Genomic DNA, 16,990 nt, shown 5'->3' with positions numbered 1-16,990 from the left:
CGGACTTGATGATCTGCTCAGGTCCCTTCCGACCCTACAAACTATGAAACTATGAAATTGCAGCAAAACACATCCAAATTAGATCTGAGGAAAAGCTTCTTTCCTGTTAGAACATGAAGGAAGTGGAATAGATTTCATGCGGAAGTTGTGAAATCTCTCTTTCACTGGAGTTTTCAAGAAAAGGCTGGAAGGACATTTGACTGGGATGATTTAGAAAAGCATTGCATTCCTTTATACAAAGGGCTGGGTCTGTTCCAAGCCTATGATTTAAATAATTATAAAAGTGCATCATGTGCTCCTACAGTGACAACTGACCTACTGTAACAGGGAGACAGGGACCTCCCCTCTATTACTTTAGGGGAGAAAGAGCCAGAGAGAAATCCTGACATGGGGAAAGCTGCTTGGTAGGGGGCTGCCAAAGTAGTAGTCTGTGGGTACCTATTGCAGAATTGCTCTGCATTAGTGCAATAGGACAGGGACTGCTTAGGCAGCACACCAACTATTGCAGAGCTAGCAGCTCTGCAATAATACAATAGAGCAAACCCTTGCTTAAGCAACCAGGGCACTATGGCACCTATGAGGTTACCCAACAAGCCTAGTTGGAAACACCTGCAGATGGCTGGGGAAGCCACATGACTTGAAGGGGCAGGTTTTAGGCAGTATATAAGCCCAGGTCTTGAGCTAGGGATACCTGCACTGAGATGGCTTTGGATGAACAATGGATGGAGATTCTGCTACAATAGAGAATGCCAGTAACGAACTGAAGGGTGACCAGCTAGTTTTGTTATGCACCTAGGATGCTTAGAGATTTTGTTATAGCTCATGGGCTTATATTTTTGTTACAAGTTATACCAGGGGACCAGATTGGGACTGACAGGGGAGGTGGAGATCCCAGCAGTGTCTGAGGGGAATGTGACTGCTTTGATCCCTGCCAAGGGGCAGGCTCAAAGATACACAGGTGACTATCAGGGAGGGTAGAAACCCAAGATAGAGGGGGGACAGAACCAGTGGACACTAGATAGGGCCAGGAGCCCAGTGCCAGAAAAAGGCAGAGACAGGGCCAGGAGCCCGGAGCCCCTGAGGGGTTCTACCAGGGCAAGGACCTGACGCTGCGAGGGAAGATGTACAGACTGTAGCCCAGAGGCTAGGCACAGAACTGTGGGCTTAGGAAAAGGCCCAGTAAGAGGACAGGGAACAGAGGCTGGGAAGGCTGGGAACCAACCTGGGCATAGGGGACTGAAAAAGCTTGAGAGAGTCCAAAGAAGAGCTATGTGCACAATTAGCAGTCAAGAGAACAGGCCTTATGAGGAGAAGCTAAGAGCTATGGGACTTTTCAGCCTGGACAAGCACAGGCTTAGGGGTGACTTGGTGGCAGTCTGTAAGTATATCAGAGGTGTGCATCAGGAACTGGGAGAATGCCTGTTCACCAGGGCATCCCAAGGGAAGACAAGGTTTAAGAGTCACAAACTGCCAGAAGACCATTTTAGACTGCATATAAGGAAAAACTTCTTTAATTGTCCAAGTCTCTGGACTCTGGAATAGAGTACAGGCACAAAAATTAAAGGCTATTTCTATAAATCTGGACCAGCCTATTATTTCCCTTGTATTAGATGTTTTCTTGGCAATGTAACATGGACCTGTACTACTGGTACCTTCTTGACATGACATAATACATAGTAATGGTTGGAAGTTTATTAATAAGACAAGCAAATTGCAATTTTTAAGTGTGAACTGTCATGATTAAAATGTTCAGTTTTATGCAATTAAAGAAGGATAACATCTGGACAGTGATGACAAAAGCCCTAACAAAATCAGCCTAAGCCCAGGAGAGTATAAAAGGAGACTCCCGGAATGATAAAGGAATGAGTAAACAGGTACAGCAAACAGGGCAATTTACAGGTCAGTTTGCCTCTCTTTGAAGGGGAACCTTTAAGATAAGTTATTTCTTTAATTAAGAGTAACTAGCCTTGATATTTAGCATAAGTAACTAAAACTCAGCAGTTTAAATAGAAAATGGAGTGCGTGGAGAGTTTGCTAGGGAGTTTGTCCAGAAATTCTCTCTCTCACCTTCCTTCACTGTAAGCTTGGTGAGAGGAAGGAGGTTAGCAGGAAAAAGGGAACCTTTCAGGGGAAAGGAGCAGTGAACAGGCCAGCTTACAGGGGAGCTTGCTAAGGAAGGCCTGCTTGGAGAGAGGGACAGGAAGAGGTAGGCAGCAGATTTAAGAGACTCAGAGAGTTGGCTGGAGGATGTCACAATGCCAGAGCTACTGTTACAGCAGTTCCCCTACTTGCATCTGTGGGCTGTCTCTCCAGAGAGGACCACTTACTATGCAAACTTCCACCCAGGTCCTGTTTGGCACTGTGAGGACTGCAACTTTCAGGTTCCTTCCAGTAACAGCCAGGTGGGGAGGTGCCTGCACTGTGAGCAGTGCCTCCTCATGGTGTCCCTCAGGAAGCATGTAAGAGAGCTACAGGGGGAGGTGGCGAGGCTCTGAAGCATCCTTAGCCAGGAAGAGTTCATCAATTTGATGCTGAAGGAGACCTCTACGACTGCAAAGGAAGGTGGAAGCTAGAAGCTTGTGACCTCTGGCAGCAAGTAGAAGTCTTCATCCCTACCTGCCATGGTTTGGCTTAAGAACAGAGCAGAACAGAGGAGAGAGCTTGGGAACAGCCCTAGCAACAAAGGAGAAGGAGCACGTCCCATTAGCAGAAAAGGACAGGCCAGGCCTCCCCAAGGTTGGGAGGATTGAGACTACTGCCACCAAGAGGAAGTGACTGGTGGTGGTGTTTAGCAATTCACTTCTGTAGGGGATGGAGGCATCCCTCTTCTGGCCTGACCTGTGGTTTTGGGGGGTCTGCTTCTTGCTCAGAGTGCAGATCTGAAAGGTCACGGAAGGATTACCAAGACTCATCCAGCCCTCTGACTATTACCCCACGCTGTTCATCCATGTGGATATCAATGATACTGCCAGGAGGGACACTGAGCAGATCAAAAGTGACTATAGGGCTCAGGGTGCATGGGTGAAGGGGATGGAAACTCAGGTGGTGTTCTTCTTGATCTTTCCAGTCAAGGGGAAAGGCCCAGGCAGGAATGGATGCAGCCTGAAAATCAATGCATGGCTGTGCAGAGGTTTCACCAGCAGGGCTTTGACTTCTTTGACCACACAATGTTATTCCAAGAAGCAGGATTGCTAGGAAGAGATGGGACCCAGCTGATGAAGAGAGGGAAGAGGATCTTCGCAGACAGGCTTGCTAACCTAGAGAGGAGGTCTTTAAACTCGGTTTATGGGGGAGATGGAAACCAAAGCCCTGAGGTAAGCAGGGAACTGGGTGACCTGGAGGAAGCACAATCAAGAGGGGTTGACAGGGGTGGCATTCTGATTCTTCCTGAAAAAGCAGGGCAATTGGTTATTTACCTCAGATGTCTGTGCACTGCTGAAAAGCATGGAGGAAAAATTGAAAATCCTTCCATAGTCACAGAACTATGATGTGATTGGAATAACAGAGACTTGGAGCTTGCATGACCAGAGTACTGCCATGGATGACTATGAACTGTTCAGGAAAGACAGGCAAGGGAGAAGAAGCAGAAGTATTGCACTTCATGTAAGAGCGCTGTATGATTGCTCAGAGATACAGCATGAAACTGGAGACAGGGCTGATGAGAGTGTCTGCGTTAGGGTCAAAGGGGAGATCAACAAGGGTGATGCTGTGATAGTTGTCTGCTACAGACCACCAGACTAGGTGGATGTGGTGGATGAGACTTTCTTCAAACAGCTAGCAGAAGTTTCCCGATCATAGGCCCTGGTTCTCACAGGCACTTCAGTCACTCTGATACCTGCTGGGAGGGCAATACAGTAGTACACAGGCAATCCAGGAAGTTTTTGGAAAGTGTTGGGGACAACTTCCTGGTACAAGTGTTGGAGAGGACAACTAGGAGTAGTGTTCTTCTTAACATGCAGCTCACAAACAGGGAAGAATTAATGTGGAAGTGGATGGCAACTTGGGCAACTAGCGACCATGAAATGATTGAGTTCATGATCCTGAGGAAAGCAAGGAAGAAGAGCAGCAGAGTAAGGACCCTGGACTCCAGAAAAACAGACTTGAACTCTTCAGGGAACTGATGTCCCAGGGAGGCTAGTCTGAGAGGGAAAGGAGTCCAGAAGAGCTGGTTGTACTTTAAAGAAATCTTATTGAGGTCCAAAAACAAACCATCCCAATGTGTAGGAAGACCCAGCAAGTCTGGCAGAAGAACAGTTTAGCTTAGTGGGGAACTTTTCAATGAGCTAAAACACTAAAAGGAAACTTAAAAGAAGTGAACACTTGGATAAACTACTAGGGAGGAATACAAGAGCATTGGTCAGGCATGCACAAATGAAATCCAGGGGCACATCCACACATGCAGGCACATGCACTTGCAGCAGCTCAACTAGGAGCAGCACAAATTTGAGCTGGGGATTTTTGCCTTAGTGCCAGGCCTAGACATGCACTTCGGTGTGGAGCAAGTTGTAACCCTGCCCAGCTTCTCCTGGATTGAAAAATTGAAAAATCTCTGATAAAATCCCAAATTCACTTTATAAAATACCCCAAAATCCATGTTCTTCCACGATTAAAACTAAAGACCACTTGTATGTAGAGAGAGAGAGAGAAAGAGAGAGACAGGTCAGTTGGGCACTGTTTTATTGATATATTTACAATGTTAAAGCAATCTGGAAGCTTACCAGTGTCTCTATCAACACAATAATCCCACAGGGCCCCAGCTCCCCACCCCAGAGGTCCACAGTTCTCCCACAGGGCCTTATGCCCCCACAGGGCCCACAGCTCACCCCTGCAGCAGCAGCAGCCATGGGGTGCTCAGGACCCCCCGTGTGGTGTGGCCCTAGCCGCCTCAGACCTGGTGCTGCTAATGCTGCCTCTTGCGAGAGCAGCTTGGCTCAGCGCGGCACTGCATGGGGCCGTTGGCCTTTTTTCTGCCCCAGGGCCACTTGGGCTGTCATTCGGGGGCCAGTGCCGCTCATGGAGACTGCATATTATGCTGGGCTGGGTCCTGCCTCCACAAGCCCTGGATGCCATCAGGCTGGGCCAGTTCTGTGCACACAGAACCCAGCCTGACACAACACGCGGTCCCTGTGAGCAGCGATGGCCCCTGAGTGACAGCCCAAGTAGTCCGGGACTGCAGAAAGGAGCATGGCTCCACTTGGTGCTGCACCAATATGGGCCGCATTCATGACAGGTGAAACAGGCAGTGCCGGCACTGAGGTGGCCGGGGTCGCGCCACGATGTGGTGGAGTCTGGCAGCAACAGGCCCTGAGTACCCCATGGCTGCTGCTTGTTGTTGCAGGGGCTGTGGGCCTGCGGGGAACCCAGGCCCCCTGACTAGCTCCCCTACCCACCTGCAACCTCCCTAGAGTCCCCCTACACAATGCCCCCCCACAGTCCCTACTTAACCCTGACAGAGCCTGAGACTCAGTCACACTGGATCCTTGCCGCACTTCTGCTTACCCCAACACGCTAAGGATGCATGCCTTACGTACTGGGGCAGCAGAAGCACATAGAGATGCTCTAGCCAGAAACCAGAGCATCTCTCTGGAGTGCCAGCTTCTGAGTTACCTCAGGGCATGGTCTGGGACTGTGCCCTGCTGTGCTTTTTTTCCCCTGTGTTTTGTGGGTTTTTTGATACCTGGATATCCAGGTATCAAATTTTGAGCCCGTGCTGGGGAACATTTTTTTCATTCACAGTGTGCCTCCTGCAGCATCTCAAACTGGTCTGGGATGTTGCAAGAGGCACATGCTCATTTGGATGCACCTCAAAAGGCCAAAGTGGCCAATTGGAGTTGCAGCCAGCAAAAGATGTGAAGGGTAACAAGGGTTTTTATAAGTATGTGAGAAACATGAGGAAGATCAGGGAAACAGTGGGCCCCTTACTGAATGGGGGAGGCAACCTAGTGACAGATGAAGTGGAAAATGCTAAAGCACTCAATGATTTTTTACCTCAGTATTCACAAGCAAGGTCAGCACCCAGGCTACTGCACCTAGCAGCATGGTTTTGGGAGCAGATGAGCAGCCAACAGTGGACCTATTTAAAAAAACTGGATGTGTACAGGTCAATGAGACCAGAGATGATGCACCCAGGGGTGTTGAGAGAATTGGCTGATGTGATTACAGAGCTGCTGCCCATTATCTCTGAAAACTTGTGGTGATTGGGAGAGATTCTACACAACTGGAAAAGAGCAAATATGGTGCCCATCTTGAAGAAAGGGAAGAAGCAGGCTCTGGCAAATTATGGACTAGTTAGCCTCACCTCAATCCATGGAAAAATCATGAATCAGGTCCTCAAGGAATACATTTCTAAGTGTTTGGAGGAAAAGAAGCTGATTAGGAACAGTCAGCATGGATTCCTCAAGGGAAGTCATGCCTGACCAACCCGACTGCCTTCCATGATGATATGACAGCTCAGTGGATGTGGGGAGAGCAGTGGATGTGATGTACCTTGACTTCAGCAAGGCTTTTGATACAAATTCCCGTAACATTCTTGCAAAGAAATTAAGGAATTATGAGCTGGATGAATGGACTGGAAGGTAGATAGAAAATTGCCTGGATCATTTGGTGCAAATGGCAGTAATCTATGGCTCAATGTCTAGTTGGGAGTTGGTATCAAGCAGAGTGCCTCAGGGATTGGTCCCTGGGCCGGTTTTGTTCAATATCTTCATCAGCAATCTGGAAGATGGAATGCAGTGCACCCTCAGTAAGTCTGCAGATGATGCCACGATCTGCGGATGATGCAGATGAAGTTGGCCCCAGGAAAACAAACTGGAAAAGTTTTAGAGGTTTAGAGGGTAATCAGAGAGGGGAAAAACTTTCATAAGACTCCAAGAACAAAGTCTTTCAAATGCTCCTTTCATTCTGACAAGGGGCAAATACTAACAGTCAAATTCAAAGTAGAAGTTGCATTTTTTTCTGAAACCATGAAAAATAATGGCCATCATACAACAAGCAAACGTGTTCAGAGTATCAGCTTCAGTCATATCTACTTTCCATATTCTGCAGATTACGCAGTACTAGCAAGAACCAAATGATTCCCTAAATTCATTTTGGACAAGATTCTGTTACACTTATTTTTACATAATAGAACTTACCCATAAGCAGTCTCATTGATTTGTATTGGTTCACTCATGAAGTAACATGCTACTCATCAAGAGCAATAATTTCAGAATCCTTGCCATTAGGACAGCTCATTATCTCCCATTTAATGAATGATGCATCAATTTAAGTGGCTAATTTATGCTTATTGATATCACAGCCAAAAGATAAGCTATCAGAACAGAAGTATTGAATAGTACAATGGGAGCAAATTCACGGAATAATCCAAAATGAAGGAGTCCATTTTGCAATGCTGTTTATTTCAATTCAGATGCAAATATTTCTTTGCTTCTTAAATTACCTGAAAACAAATACTGAATTCTTCAAATTAAATATGAAGATTAGTATAGAGTTTGACAGTTCTTTTTGCAAGTAGTTAAACTGGGTGTAGAGTTTATCTGTCCAAGGTTTAGCTCTGTTTATTAGCAGAAAGCACAGTGCAACTCCTTGCAGATCTGATGCAAAAATAACACACAAAGAGCATTCACTAATCCAAAAAGAAGTCAGCAATGAATACTGCAAGTTCTTTATTCAGTTAAAAGTGAAGGGGGGGAGGTGTAAGGTAACCTGATCCATCACAGCTACCCGCAACATGAGCCTCTTTTTCAGTGGGACAAAAACTATGACAGTGAGATGAGAAAGTGATATAACAGAAGTTTTCTTCAGGCAGAAAGATTGTACATGATGCCATTTAAATTAACTAATTTGATTTCTAAAACTGTCATTTTCTTGGTACTATTTGGATGTCATTTTATTTGCACTAATACTCAATCAGATAATCGCTGCTTTAGTCCATTGTGATTTGCCCTTTTGTATCCTTGAGTTCATTTGAAAATAATGAATTAATTTGGTTTGCAGTGTCTGCATACTATACAGAGATTCTGTTCTCCCATGTGAAACTATTAGGCCATATAATCTTAACTTAAATGGTAGACACAACTGAACTCCTGAACAGTTTTTTGAAAGTGTATTCCCTCTTGTCAGAATCTATTACAATGCTCTGTTCTTTCAGGGACAGAAACAGGCTCAGTTTTCTTTACTTTAAGATCTGGCATCATCATTGGATCTACATAGAAATTTTGAAAGGTGTTATCGATAATTAGGTAGTAACCAATAAGGTTGTTATTAACACCTGCTCATCACAACTTATATGCACAGATGAACCTCTGAAAATTGAGTTTGTTTTTGAAATCTATAAGCTTCTAAAAATACAGCTACTTATATAACTTGTTCGTATTTCTTGAATGAACTAAAAAGATTCCATACGCATAGTTTCTCCCATAAAATTCTACCACCAGCTTTTCTATTTCAAATCTGAAATATTAAGAATTTTGCTATTTCAGCACCTCAAAGTTCTTCATAGAAGAACTTGAAAAACATTTGTAAGCCACAATTTAGGAAATCCAAGTCTAATAACAACCAAAGATTTTGTCTGCACATACACCGAAGTACATGTATTGCAAAAAGTTCAGTAATATTTCAATCACAGCCAATTTTAAAAATATTTTCGCCCAAGATAGATACCCCAAAGTTCATCTGGGATTCTATACTACATTATTTTCACACACAAACTTGCCAATGTTTCATACCAGCAATTGTAATTCTCCACACTTCCCTTCCAACATCTCTCAGTCCTGAAATGGATCTAAAGGTGAGCAACTAATCAGTCTCTAAACTAATTTAATCTTAGGCTGCTCTGCTGGACTTCTGCCAAGTACTGTCAATTATGATAGAGATTCTACTGATTATGTGAGCACTCCTGTCATTAATACTGATTGCTACATGTGCATACTGAGCTGCAAAAAGGCCATGTCCCAAGGACTTACAAGCTAATTGGGTGATGAAACACCAGTCCCTAAGGACCTTGAATGAGACAACTAAATAAGTCATTTTTCATAAGTCACCAGACAGTTGTCAGAGGATAGTAACTTTTGATCATTACTGAGCTCAGCTGGCTTCAAATGGATGATTTAAAGACACAAAGGCTTCCCATCCCATTAGGAATCCCATGAGCTGTCCAGTGCCCAGGTTGTTTTGTTCATTTTTTGGGATTTAAAAAAAAATAATTCCCTGCTATTTGGCTTCCCACTCATGCATGGGAGATTGGTGCCTCCTGGCTCCGGGTGGGGGCCACCAGTGACAAATTGCCAACAGTGGGGAAGGGGGGTCCCCCAGAGGCCAATGGAAGTGCCACCAACATTTCTCGGGGGGAGGGGGACACCAGCCAGTGCTCCCCACTCCCCAGCCGGTGAGGGCCAATTTCAAGGGGGGCATGTGCCCCTTGTGCCTCCTCTACACGTTGCCTATGCACTCGTGTGTTCTAAAAAGCTAATCACCTGTTTCAAAACACTGTTCATCAGAAGCACAAAATTTGCTAGTGTATGCCACTCGTGTTAGACTCACTGAAAGCCAGAGTGCAACTCCCAGACTCACACAAGTTAGCGATTGCATGTACTATTCATATAGCCCAACCATGCAGTTGGTTCAATAAAATTTATTGCCCAGGAAAATCCTTACCATTCGTCTAGTGGCTCAGGAAGAATAGTTGGGCCTTTATCACCAAATGATTCACAGGTTATATTAAAATGTAGCTATCATACTCAGATGATGAAGTGAGCTTCAGTTCACGAAAGCTTGTGCTACATATCTACTTTGATTAGTCTAGAAAATGCAAATCTACCCTGCTTTCCTCTAAAGTTGATTCATTATTTGTCCCATGAAAAAAACTGAAAACAACAAACAGAATGAGGGCCAGCCTTACTGCTCGTTACATCCCTATCCCCTACCTGGGCAAGAAGACAGTTTGATGCACTTGGATCAAAGTACATTTAAAAAATTTCTATTTCATTGAATTTCTTGTTATTCTATGCTTTATTTCTGGCTTATTTTATATAGTGCCTTGGTGTGATTCATACTTAAGTCCCTCTTCATTTTTTCATTTGGCATTGTGCTATGTATTTAATATTCAAGACTGTACAGTGTTTGCTTCAGTGAACCTTTTGTCAGGTTGAGCAGTCATCTTAAATCTCTTCCACTTCTGTCACAGGTTGACACCAGGGTAGATTGATTTAAATCAAAGTGATTCAAATCAACAATTTTAATAATGATTTAAATCAGCAAGCATGAAGCCTTGCTTAAGTAATTGATTTTAAACTTACTTTATGCTTACACTTTTCAGTTGTTTTAAAAAAACCCTCCAAACAGGCAAATTCTCATGGTTAGGAATACCATTAAAACAAATTTAGTTTGAGATTTTTTGCAAACAAGTGTAATAATTCCACTAATGTAGGTATTGCTTGTTGCTAAGCAAGAAAATATCCCCAATCTTTAGGCATATACTTAAGGTATCATATTGTCTAATGTGCATTTACTGCGATGTTTATGTTTGCATAAACATGATTTTCTGGATAAAGAAACTTAAACATGCTGGATGTATAAGAAAAAAAAGGAACTTTACCAAAACATGTTTTGCATTTAAAAATGACTTATTTAACAAAGGAAGTAGTAATTGTAGTTAGTGAAATGATGGATGGTTTTTAGACACAATGAACCAGATATTAAAAAATGTTTAGATGTCCAAAAAAGTTCACAGGTGCCTGTCTGTATGTCTAAGTGGGTTAGATGCTTAATTCCTGTTGAAAGCATTGGGCAACATGTACCGAATGCAACAAAGTCCTTAGGCACTTGGCCCTATAAAATAATTGATATCCTGGAGTTGGGTGCTTAAGAAGGGTAATATAAAAAACTTGCACACTGAGCACAGAATTATTTAAAACTGCTCAATAGGAAGTAACACTTCCTAAAACAGCTCTTCACTCCAAATTCACAGTATTCGTCCATCACTTCAAGAAGACCGTTTGTATTTGCATGGAGGTTCTTCTCCGATATTTACCTCAGCCTGCATCTGACCCTTACACCGCAGAAAATTCCTCTTACACTTCATACCCAAAAGCTTGTCCAGTGCCTCTCCCAGTATCCAGTTGGTCCAAAAAATCCTTGCATCCAAGTAGGAAATGTTATGCACAGTAGTGTGTCTGACATGTCATCACTCAGAGCTAAAAGGAGGCACCTCCATCTACTCAGGATCCAGAGTCTGGAATCCTCTCTGCAGGGGAGGTACCTCACATTATTCTTTGACTAGAACCAAGTAGACCTCACTGATTTCCTTTACAATGTGACTGGAGGAGGAGAAGGAGATATTGGTGATATCATCCATCTTTGATAAAATAACTCAACAATTAAGGCACTCACCCTGGCAACCCAGGAACCAAGGGTTCCTCTTGTAGATGAATGCCTTAACCACTTGGCTGCAGAGTAATGTTGCCTCTTACACTTACTAACTTCTTCTGGCATCATGAATTCCTTGCTGTATAGTGACACTAAGGCAGCAGGATATATGGAGGGTACCGCATTCAGCCAAGCTGATATCAGGCTGTATAGGGCTTCTCTTGGGAAGTGTGAGGTTAGAGTTAAACCCTCTCAGGTTGGGGATTTCAGGCCTCATACTTTCAAAACAAGTTGTGACATCTGTAGGTATTATAGGGCTTGCTCATGCCACCTTGTGCTCATCTGCCTACAGGTGGTGACAGGGTAGACCTTGGCCCTGGATCACCAGGTCTGCCAGGAAGGGGATCTTATGTTTTTCTTACCTGCCACGACTTTGATGACCTCTATTTTTCCTGGGAGGCAATGCCCACGGTGATCCTGCCTCGTCTTAATCCGTGTGTCTTTACCCCAGCCTAGCCTCTCCAGATGGTGTTTTACAATGTTCTTCCGCAGCCAGGTCGCAGTGTTGCCCATTCTAACCTTCTCTGCACCCCAAGGTATACTAGGTACAGGGACCAGTCTTGGTCTGTGCTCAAACAAAATCGAGAAAAATAGACAGCTAAAGAAATCACTCTCCCTCCCCCCCCCTCCCCTCCCCCCCGGCTGCTTCTCAGCCTTCTTGTCAGGCTCCGGCAATGTCTCGCCCAAAAATAAACTATCCCTTAGTCCAGTCTCTGCTGTGTGCTAGCCTGCCCTGCACCCCTGTGAACATACACAGTTTTTTCAGGGTCTCCCCCTTGTGCAGGAAGGCTCTACCTGTAACTGTAGATCTCCCCAGAGATTCCCACCAGCCACTTGTTCACAGGCCTCCACCTACCTCAGGGTCACTCCTGCAGCTTCCTCAGTTCTGCAGTTTCTGCCTCCCGAGATGCTCAGCCATTCCTCTCTCCCTGTGGCCTGCAAGGAACTGACCTCCTCTGCTCCTCTCTGGAACTGGAAATACCTTTTAGTGGCCTCCCTCCACCAATCCTGAGCAAGACGCTGCTCCAGAAATTGGGTGGGTATTTTCCTTCATTTCCAAGCTGCAGCCTCTTCACACAAGTGTTCTGACTAGTGAGCTAATTACGTAAGAAGCGAGTGATGGGCCTACCATGTTCCCTCCATTTTAAAAATGAAGCACCTGTGATAGGTCCAATCCTGTTTGTATGCATTAGGCATGCTCAGAATGCATCTAACACACTGAGTCCCTCAGAGAACTGAGGCCCTCCTTAACTTCGTTTCTGTATTCCAGTTGAGTTTGGGATAAGGGAATAGGTAATAGGAGATAAGATGTTTAGCTACTCAGACCATGCAATTTTAGATACGTACAGAAGCAAAATCTTGGGCTGCTTGGGAGCTCTCAGGCCAAACAAAGAGGTGCTAGTGAATTTAGATGCCTCAGGGGTTTGGTAGCTGCTGAACAAGTCTTCTGTTGATTGCAATATAGGACACCTAGGCCAGATACAGATGTTACCCTTTTACCGGTATAAGTGATCAGAACCTGGTCTATACCCAAAACAGAACAGAAGTTCAGCACACATATACTGGTTTAAAAATGGTGGAAATCCGACTAAGATTTGTGCCCACTCCTGCCCAAAGGTAAATGTCTGTTCACTACCAATCTACACTACGCTGCTTACAAAAAACCATGTAACTTAGATTAATTCTGCCTTAGGTATGTCTGTACATAGTCCTAAGTCTGTTTATGTCCTTTTTTAATGACTTGCAAGTCCTGTTTAGGATCTAGTTTTTGAGGTCAATCCTACCTAAGTACTTTTGAAAAATTCCACAAGACACCTTTCTGAACTGATTGGGTCCCAGCTCATCTTGGAAATCTGGCCATGGATCCTTCATGTTTTCAGAATTAGCATAGAATCATGAGTTTGAAAGGAACCCCAAGCCCACATCCAGTACACAGATATAAGAATCACTATTCCTACACCATCCCAGACAAATGCCTGTCCAACCTCTTCTTTAAATCTTCTAATGAAACAAAATCCAAGACTTCCCAAGGAAGCTTGTTCCATTATCCTAAGGTAAGAAGAATCAGTAGATATCATTTCTCTCCCATTTATTTTTTATGTTTTGACAGAAAAAAAGAGGCTAAACTTAAGCCAAGAGTGACTGACCCTCCAAACCTGTGTTTAAACAGTTAATTGACTTTTAAGGACATTAAAAACAACATGGAAAGTTCAAATTTAGTTCATTTTTGTACAAACAAAATGGACCTTTAATGATCCTGTATACCTTAAAACTTACGTCTTTTAAACTAAAAGCTGTCTTTCTTAGTCTTCCTAAATCCTAGCATGTTTGAAACAATTACCTTAATTTATATTATTTGTCTAGAGCTGATATCATGCTCAGCACTGTACAAAATGCAGAGGAAAACTTTTTCCTTGCTCATAGGTGACTAATATTAGGAATATTAGAGAAACCAACTTACAATGCACTAACCCAGACGATACATATGCCCCGGAGAATAGTTTTGTTTTACTCTATTTGATCCCTTATATTGATCCTGTAACATGGGATGGAACTGGAAGGAGGCTGTTGTATAAAATGTGAGACTAAGGAAGGACAACAGAGAAAAAAAAAGAGTCAGTCTTGGTATGTTATAGTAGAAAGTGAATGTCAAGCCAAAAGAAGGTGCAACATGTAAAAAGTTCATGTTCAAGACGTGATAAACTGTATGTGATATGATATTAACTATATGAATTCTAATGTTTTAGGGTCAGCTCAGAGAAAAGCTTCATATAGTCAGGATTCAAAAATACATTCTGCTTTGTTCAGACTAACCATAAACGGAAACAGCCCTGGCAAAAAAAAGACAGACATCCTGTTTATATTACATTTGGGCTCAGGAGATCAGGGTTTGGTTTTGACAAACCTCATCAGAAGATTTTTAGCTTTCTGAAACTAAAACCAGAGCTGTTTTGGATCTGGTTTGTATTTCATCATGACTACCAAACTACATCAGAGATGGAGTCTTGGCTGGGATAAAGAGTTTGATTTTGACTATTTTTACTAGAAAAAATTGAGCAGTTAGGGGCTTTCAGCATCAGTTGCCTGATGTCAGTTTTGCAAAACCAGAAACAAGCTAAACCCAGGTCCCATTTCATTTGCTCCCCAATAGACTGAGAGGCAGAGAATGGAAGAGGCAGACAAAAGTTTAGGTTCATCTCTGATTTTTTTAATGGACTTGATTCTTCACTAACTTTCTTTCTGTGTAACCATCCATTCCAAGCTTCTAAGCAGTAGAGAATCGAACCACTTGATATACACATTCATCAAAATGCATGCAGACTTAAAATAGAGGTGTAGTCCAAATAAGTCTTCTGAACATTGGGCAAGGAATATTTTGCCCTGACATAGAAACATTTCTAAATAGAGACTGCCATTCAAGATAGTTCTCTGACCTTTCCTGCCTTTTCTCTCAGGGACTTCCTAATGCATGGCCACAGCTGACTGTTTATACAAACCACCTGATTTGTACTGCTACAGGCAAAAATTTAATGAATAAATATAAATGGCATTTGGCAAATCAAGTCACCAATAAAATGTCAGTCACACATCCCACAGAGCACATACATTTCATTCCCTCATTATTATCAGGACAATGGCACCTTAAAATAAATGTGTTTATTTTACAATAAATGAAATATCAGCTGCATGTTTAGTCTTACTTGCAGAGCTCCCAGGCTGCAAATGGGAATAGCTTCTTAAGGGTGAAAGGCCACATCTAATACATGACTTAAGTGAAATTTAAGGTGACTAAACCCAACAGCTCAAAGGCACCTAACCTAAATGTAGGCGATTGCTTTAACCCTTAGGTTTATAAAAGGTGAGCAGCAGCACCTACATCACATTTACCTCTTCTAAAAGAAATAAGCAAGTCATGCTCAGTTTTTTTCAAAAGCATGAATAATATCACTAGTAAAATCACATTCTCCAACATATTACCTGAAGGGGCTGGATTTCCGTTTTTGGATAAAAGAAGATGGAAGATACACAGTGGTTTAAAAGTCTTTTCAGTAGTTGCTATAGTTCTAATCTTATCTACCATCTCAGCTAACAGTTTAGTATTTCTGCGAAGGCTACACCAGTATTAGCTGCTATAGTGGAATAAAAAATGCAATTCATTTTTCTTTTGCCTATGCTGTTCTATAGATTCCACCTAATTTCCAGTCAAAGAAACAAGAAGGAATCAAAAGAAGCTGAAAAATGCAGAAACGTACCACTTTCCACAAACGAAGCCAGATCAAGTGGAAGCGAACAAAGATGTTCTACCAATCCAATAGAAGTGTAAGTGTACAGGACATGACAAGTGTGAGGATTTTTGCCCACTTTTGCAGACCTTTTCACAGGAAAATGGAGACAGAAAATAAAAAATATATATATTGATCTTCCTAGCATGCTGAAGAACAGGGCATCAAATCTTTTCTTTTATCTGACTCAAAAGACAGCAAAAATGTGAAAATGTCATAGAAATAAAACTTTCTTTGTAGCCATTGTACTCTTTCAGTATGGTTAGGGTTATGCTATATTGTATTCAAAGCTCAGAATGGGACCAAAGCCAATGCCTGAATGGTATATAATGGCCAGAAACCTGATCCAACTACCCAAGGATCTTATCTGACTACTTTGTCAAATAGCAATGGATCGTTTGTACCAGCACTTACATTTGAAAAGTGCAGTGGAAACAGAGCTACATGCATACAAACATTTGTTGAGATTTCTTTATTAAAGTTAGTGTTTGTGAAAACAGTTTGCACATTGAGGTACCAAGAGAAAGTGTAAGGTTCTGTAGAGAAGCACATGTTTTTTTAAAAAAGAGATTAAAATATAATTAGGCGCTTCTAGTTATTCCCTTCAAAAACATACCAAGGCTGTATTTCCCAAATCTCTATGACCGAAAGCAGTGGTACTTTGAGCAGAAAGATAAACTTTTTCTTTTTTTTGCTTTTTGAATTTTGAAAATATTACCTGAAAGATACATGTCACAGAAGCTATGGTTCTATACTTCCCCCTTTCCGTCTTAAGAAGCTGTATTATTTCCATAGGTTAAGCAAACATCTAAGCAAAGAATCCTTTAGCCTGAGCTATGGATGCTTCTGGACACATCAGGAGAGAGAAGTTTTGATTATTCTCCATTTTAGTGTTTTTGGTGTATGGCCAGAATTGTGGAAAAGCCTAGGCAATACAAAGGCATTTCTGGAACTAGTTCAAAAACTGTTATTATTAGTCATCTGGGTCAAGCAGCTGAAGAATCACAGGGTAGGGTTTTAGTCAGCCAATTTGGGATTGTTCAAATAATTAACAAGCAGTTTGCAAATACTGGTCCAGTTTAATACATTACTAGGGGTCTTGTGCTAAAATGCATGTTCTTCAGTACACCTTCTGGGGCTAGGCATTATATACTTCTCAGTGGAAGCAAAACTACTCTCTCATCTTCAGAGGTCTTATTTTATGATGTTGACAGGGAAAACCAAAGCGTGTCCTTGTTCCCAGGGTAGGGGCCCTATTGAGAAAATAAGAATGCCCAGGAAAT

The sequence above is a fragment of the Crocodylus porosus genome, unplaced genomic scaffold (assembly GCF_001723895.1).
Source record: "Crocodylus porosus isolate Cpor-Errol unplaced genomic scaffold, CroPor_comp1, whole genome shotgun sequence".
NCBI lineage: Eukaryota > Metazoa > Chordata > Crocodylia > Crocodylidae > Crocodylus > Crocodylus porosus.
This window is presented reverse-complemented; position numbering follows the sequence as displayed.